The sequence below is a fragment of the Rhagoletis zephyria genome, unplaced genomic scaffold (genome assembly GCF_001687245.7).
Source record: "Rhagoletis zephyria isolate East Lansing unplaced genomic scaffold, Rhagoletis_zephyria_1.1 Rzeph_scaffold_05831, whole genome shotgun sequence".
Lineage (NCBI taxonomy): Eukaryota > Metazoa > Arthropoda > Insecta > Diptera > Tephritidae > Rhagoletis > Rhagoletis zephyria.
The window spans coordinates 8,177-15,812 of record NW_016162914.1 but is presented as its reverse complement, the minus strand read 5'-3'; positions in this window follow the sequence as shown (position 1 = coordinate 15,812).

The window sequence follows — 7,636 nt, the reverse complement described above, 5'->3', positions numbered from 1 at the left end:
TCTCTAATATTTTATTTAGTGCATTTTAAAGCCACTTATCGAGAAGAACGTTTTTTATAAAAATTTTACCGTTTTTTCTAGATTTAAAGTAAACAAGTAAATTAGTTCATAAAATAGACCAAATTTTAGAATTCGCTTTGGGAAATAACTGATTTGTTTTTTGTAGCGTGTGATGCAATCTAATGTTTATAATACACATATAATAATAATGTTTATAATATACATTTATAATAATGTCTGTAATATACATATGTATATTAGCGTGGGCCGAAAATCCGCTTTTTTAGAATTTTGATTGGTAATAGCAAAAATATGGTTCATTTTGCTCTAAAAAAAATCTGTGCAAAATTTGGAATTTTTTGGTCAATATCCTGACTCGCCCAAGCCCATTAAAGTTCAATATGCTAAAAAAATAAAAATTAATAATTAATACATTTTTTTACTAAAATTGCAATAAACTTCGAAAGTATTAGTCCTTCATAATTTGGTAGATGGACCTTTTTTGTAGAGAATCGAAGTTATCTAAGAAAAAAAAATTTCAAGGATATGATTTATTCAAAAAATTATTAAAAAAATTCTGTGAATAAAAGAAAAAGTTCTGCAAATTAAAAGGACGAAAAGTTATTGAAATTTTATTTAAATTAAATTATTGAATTTTTTTCAATATTTTTATTCTACATCGCACTGAATTTTTTAAAATAATTTTTTGAGTTTATCATACATATCCTTGAAATCAAGGGCGCTTAAAAATAGAAAGGAAGAACCAAGTGAAATAATATGTACCTCTCTGTAGTCGGGTACATTTAAGGTTTTTTTTTGGTCAGCCTAAACCGAAAAACGTGCCAATTAAGAAGAAGAAAAAGGATTCCCCTATAAGATATGGCTTTCGATGCTCTTATTGTTGGACTTTTCGAGTCTCATGTGGACCACATGCTATCACCAACATCAAACACAAACAGTACCTATGTATATACTCATATGCCGAAATGATACAAAACGAATTCCGACATACTTATAGGAAGTTATGAAGGAAACCAGCAGAATTCACACAGCAACCGTGGCGCCACACAGACTAAAAAGCTGGCATCCGACCCTGCAGAAAAAAATTACACTGGTTTACAGCAAATATGCACTATCCAATTCCTATGTAATTGCTCGGTGATTCCGAAAATCAGAGTTAACTTTTTTTTTATATGGATACGTTTTCGAGATACTTGCAATTTACCGTTATTCCGCTTAGAGCGATAATTGGTTCCTTTTAAACACGTATATCTTACGAACCAATTGAAAAATCTTAATATAAAATACGGCAAATGAAAGCCAATGAAACTCTCCATAAACCGTATATACATCACTTTCCGATAGGACTTGTTTCAGACAAATAAATTAATCATTCCAGTTTTTTTATTGACGCCGTTAGACTTTTTATTACGGGGTGCCGTGACGTATAGATATTATGCGAACAATCCAATAGCGATTCAGGCCCTTAAGGAGGATATCGACAAAAACGTCACCAAGGTCTTGGAAAACTGGGTTGTTAGGGTGAGCTATTGCGAAGCCAAGTGAAACTAACTATGTATGTATGTATATGGACCATATTTTGTGATTTTTTTTTTCAGCGGTACAGGGTTGCTTGAAATTTGATGAAATGAAAAACCGTCAACATGCGACTATGCGTATAGAGCGTGTCAGATGTGGCAATATTTACCACTTTACCACGCAATTGGCTGTCAAATTGAGAAAAAGAATTTTATTTTCATTTTCAACAGCGAGAAGGAGCTTTCTGGCACTTTTCGGAAATCAGTTTCAGAAATTAAAGTAGCATAGTGTGACTACAACTGAAAAAGCGCAAATCGTTTTCGGAAATATATTTCAAGTTGCTCGCGCTGCAGTAGCAATTTTCATTTCTGCTGCAAGTGCTGTTAAACTAATCGAGTGTTGCCGTGTGTAGATGATCACGAGTTTAAAAAATCAAGCATCATACTGAAAATAATAATTCACGGAATGACACGGAATTTTCACATTATTTTGCCCTTAACATTCTCCCGCTGCCTAAATATAACATAAATAATTTCTCTCGGGATTTCGTTCTCTTGATGGTAGGACATACATACATACAGATTCAAATACTTAGTAAATACTATATTATTTGCAGTTCTCTTTTTCCGAGCAATAGCATTGCATGTTCATACGTTGTTCGTTGGATTAGTTAGATGAGCATTTGCACAGCGGAGGAATTACTACTACCTAGTGGCGTTTATGTTGATGTTGCAGTCGCTCAAAGGCTGTTGGCTTGGTTGCACGCTATTGAATTTGCTCCACTTACAAAAAAAAATTAGTTTTAGCATTTTAGGTCAGGTCAAATTTATGTAGCCATGTATATACGTACGTAGGTAAATGTGTATATGTGTAGTTAACAAGAAGAGCAAAGGTGAATAAGTTGGCTCTGGGGTAAGTTCAATGAACTCGTGGAGAAAATTGGTTGTACATAAGTACATACAGTATTGGCCATATCTATAGCACTCCCATTTCAAAGTGATACCGGTTGCCACTTATCTTTAATTATTAGATTTTAAGAATTTTCAATTAAAATACAGTTTATTGTCTAACAAAACCCATATAAACCCAAGTTTTAAATGCAACACATTTTCACATAAATTTCCAACTTTTTTCCCCGAAGTCTTAGAATTTTGTAAGTATGTACGCAGTTGTATAGCCCATTCAATTTTAGTCTGATAATGTGTAAATTGCAGGTGGCTAAAAATTACCGTTAATTTTTTAGATTTTGTTAAATAAAATTTAAAAAAGTGAACTCAATTGTTGGCCAAAATCTAAATTTTGTTTTTATAAAAATAACCAGCAAAAGAAATATTGGAAGTCAAATATGAAAATCCGTCAAAACATCCCTGTGCGTCTTTCTAGCGTTAACCGGTAATGGCCACACCTCCAAACGTTATGATCACAGGGGTCCAGGGGCCCCAGGCAAAAATATGCCTACACAAATCGATTTGAGCAGACCGATCCAAAGACGTTAATCGGCGTAAATTCCCAACTGTAGGACGACGTTTTTGAGTGAATGAAAGCAGCTGTGATATGCCCGACTCCCGGTGGTCCTAGTTTAGCATCAGCATATACATAGATTCCGTCAACAACAAAAAAAAAACACATTAAATAATGCGCGCACGTCCGCGGATTCGACGAGGTGATATATCCGGCTAAGATAGCAACTATACTGTGGAGACGCAGTTTGCTTGCTCCGCTGGTTATAGTTTAGGTTAGGGGGTGACCATTCCAACTGTTTATGTGGGTTGGCGAGGGTACTAATATCTACCCTTGCTGAGATTAGCCGGTCGGATTCGTTGCAGCACTTGTGCGAGTCCCGCCGCTTATGCAGCGACGCTCAGCCAAGTTTTTGCTATCCTACCGGCTGGTATGAAGAGGCCATCTGCCGCTGTCATGAACATCAGCTGCGTGGTGTTGCTGTTGTTGCAGCCGCAGTGCTAAGCCCGCCTATTTCGGTTTGTCCATCAATCGTTATCGTCAAGCTCAACTAAGGGTAGGTCCAATAAACGGACAGTTTCTACAGGGTCGGACCAAACGGAAAGGGGTGTTAGTTGAGTGGGATTGAGCTGGCATGTGAAGAGGTGGTTGGTGTCGTGCGGGGAGTCTCCACATGCCGGACACTCATTGGGGGTATTGGGGTTGAGTCTCTACATGTAGCTGTTGAGACGGCTGCAATATCCAGACCGTAAAGTAACGCGGGTCACTCTTGGCAGTAGAAGCTCCGTGTCTCAATTCATATGTAGGCATTATGATAGGTTGGGACCGATTCCTTATGAATGCCGTTGTTCACTCAGCGGTACGTCGTCGTGTCCAGTGGTTGGTCAATGTATGTCTATACCGCGTCCGTGGGCGGAGATTCCTCTTCGAGCAAGGGTCTGTTGGAGGGCTCACGTTTGTGACATCCCACCTGAAACTGCTTGCTGACCATTTTGTTTTGCTCCCTTTGGACTCTGCTCAAAGCGCCCAAAGTTTTCCATTTATTTTGTATGGGAAAAAAATACTTTTCTTAGAAGGGGTACAGAATTCTCGAATATCAATATTTTTGGATCGGAAAACTATGGTTCTTCAGGAGACATCCATTAATAATATCCAATTATTTATGTAGCCATTTTTTAATACAAAATATTTTTTATTGCCCCCCCCCCCCCTTGCATTTTCTGGTGTTTTTGGCGGACCTATAAAATATTGTTACTATGCAAAAAAGTTTATAAGAAACGTTCTTTTCGATAGCACTAACCTTACAGCGACCCATTTTACGTTGCTTAATGAGTGGCATAATGTTTGCAGCACTCTGCACTTTCAATGGAGTATATAATCAACGCTGTATTATTTACGGCATGTCTGCCTTTTTGGTACGAGTGCAATTGTACGCTAAACTAATCTTATTTCTAATTTGTCTAAGTACTGTTTACAAAGTTTTTGATATCTTTTAAAAGTTTATTTTTTTTGTGTTTTAGAATGTCCAATGATAGCGCAATAACAACACACTTCACTCCCGAAAAACTAGTTGCCAATATTCAAAAAGTGTGATGACTAATAGAACCGGCAAACAAATCGCACAGCCGTTGCGGAAAGCGTTGCTGCTGCAACAAAACTGAAAATCTTGGCAACAAAACGCCCGGCTATTAGTTGACATACGAGGCTACTTTCATAAGTATGTATAAGTATGTTGCTGTAGGTGGTGGGGTACAAGCCGAAAAGAGCGAAGAGACAAAAACAACACTTACCAATAAAAGAAAAGCAACATAAGCTAGTGGCAGCACAAATAAATGTGTTGACGATAACTAAGTATGGGAAGACCACAACACCAACATAGAGCATTATGTCGCAGCAAACAGAGGTTCAAACTTTTTTAGAAAAATGTATTTCTCAATTTGATATCAAAATGTTTTTCTCAAATAATTCTTAAAATGAAAACGAACATCTGAAAATTATACTTTAATAGATTACTGCATTATGGCCCAAACGCGGACTGTTACATTACATTTTGGCTCAAACTGATTTTCAAAAGCCGCTGAAACTCGCTAGAATACAATTTAAACAACGCACTGTTACATTACCATTTTTAGAAGTACTTTTTGAAGCTGGTTTATATTATCGAAAAAGTCTGCTCTCCTAATACAATGTTCAAGAACTACATATTTACCAACTGATAAAATTAATTTTGTGGTCAATATTTGCAATTGCAAAAAATCAAAACAAAAACCTACCCCAAAATTCAATTAGTAAAAAAAGACTGTTACGTTACAAATAATTTTCCACCGAAATCACATGGATAATGAAGAGTATAAGGAACTAGTTTATTTTATTGTGAAAGAAGTCCGAAAATGCTCGAAGGAAACTAGTTTCTCTCATTTTTTAGCAGGACAACTCCTGAAAACCAATTAAGGAAACCAGCTAAACCCAAACTAACTATTTGATAATTTGCCGTAAATTGTCCGTCGTTTATCCGTGGGACTAAAAATTTTGTCGCAGACACATTTAACAAAAATTTCGCGTGCTCTGCCAACTTCCGTCGAAGTTAGCAGGACAACTTCTGAAAACGAATTAAGGAAACCATATAAACCACGGATAATTTACGGCAAAAAAAAATTGGGACAATTTTTTTTTTAAAAGCTTGGTACAAGACACAAATTATTTTTCGTGATTGGGATAAAGAGAAATACCCAATACACACAATTGGGATAGGTACGATTTGCACCGACTTTCGGCAAGTTCCCAATCGTGTGACACTGTCTTTAAACTTGTATTTATACGGATGTTGGTAAAGAATGAACTATAAAAAACTAACCAAAATTAAATAATAACAAAAATAATATTTTAAAACTTGTAAAAATTTGGTGCGGTTATAATTTTTTCGACTACTGGGCATAAGTTGACTACGATTACTCGGCCGTGCTATCATAGTAGCACAATGCCACTAATAATTGACTTGCATTTTGTTTGCGGGCAGGAATTTCAAAATTTCAACCCTGTTTGTGTGAAATATTTTATTTTTATCAGTGTTTTTCTTTTAATTAACCCTGGAACACCAACTTTGAATTGAAATAACAAACATACAAGAGTTAAAAACGAAAATACATTTTATGAATTTTAGTTCTTTATAGTTTTTCAAACACATAAACAAAATATTAAATACTTATTATTTTCTCTGTTACATATAATAAACAAAATGGTAAATGACGTCAGAGAGAGGTACGAAGCGAAACACGATTTTTGTTAGTCGAATCGACTAACGAAGCACGTCCAGGGTTAATCTATGTTGAAATCATGATTCAATAATGAAAGGTTTTGTAAGAAAAACTTTCTCTCGCTCTAATTTTATCAATGACACTCCCACCCTACACCTAAAAACAAAAACAGTGATATTTCTTTTTCATATTTCTTTGCAAGTTTTACGTTTTTTTACTTGTCGTTTTTTTTTTAATAAATATTGCATAAGTTTTCCAAAAACAATCATCTGGCAAACAAATACAACAAAAAAAGCACAAAGTTAACCATCCATTCTCGAGTTATGCGCCGTCTGACGTACCCAAGTTTGTTATATACATAGATATATTTATTTTTAATAATAATCAGAGGTTATATTCGATGTAAATAAGCTTGTTTAAATTAAATAATCAAATCAAATTTGTTTTTACGATTTGTATATTTGAAGCTTTTCGGCCGTTGATTTTAAAGCAAAAACGTTGGTTTTTCTTTTCTGCCTCCTACGCCTTTCGACACATTATTGTGTCTTCCTCAGGGAGGGTAGGAGGCAGAAAAGAAAAACCAACGTTTTTGCTTTAAAATCAACGGCCGAAAAGCTCCAAATATACAAATCGTAACAATTTATATACATTGGCCCTATTTAAAAACTAGCAAATTTGTTTTTGTTTTAAAATACCACCATTCACTATTATCCACACCTTTTTATGGAATTTAGCTCCCATTTTAGAAAGTGTGATTTAATTTTTCTGCTTCCATACACCATCCCTGTGGGTGGGAGTGTCAAACTTAAAAAAAAAAGCTACTTACAAAACCTTTAATAATTGAATCGTGTGTTGAAATAAAAGTTAAAATAAAAAAATATTTTGTTGTTGTTGTTGTTGTTGTAGCGGCCCCCAGATCGGTTGGTATCTCAGTCGTTGTCGTCAAGTTCCACTAAGAGATGGTTCGAGTCATGTGGGGTCTCTCCGCATGCCGGACATTCGTTCGGCACATCCTCATTCAGCCTACTCAAGTAGGAGTTTAACCTGCTGCAGTAGCCGGAGCGAAGTTGAGCGAGTGTAGTGCGTGTCTCCCGAGGCAGATGAAGCTCTGTCTCGTCAATGTCCGGGGGTGGTATGCCTAGAACGGCATTCACAGGTCTAGAGTCTACATAACTCGAGACTGAGTCCCTGTGAATGCCGTTCAGGGCCTGTCTGTACGCTGTCGGGTCCAGAGGTTGCTTAATGAACCTCTGGACTTCGTCCGTCAGTTCATATAGATGCCTCCTGACGTGCCTAGGCGAGGGCTCCTCTGCAAGCAGCTGTCTGTTTGGGTGGCCACTTCTGTGGCTCCCGATCAGGAACTGCTTGCAGAGCATTATGTT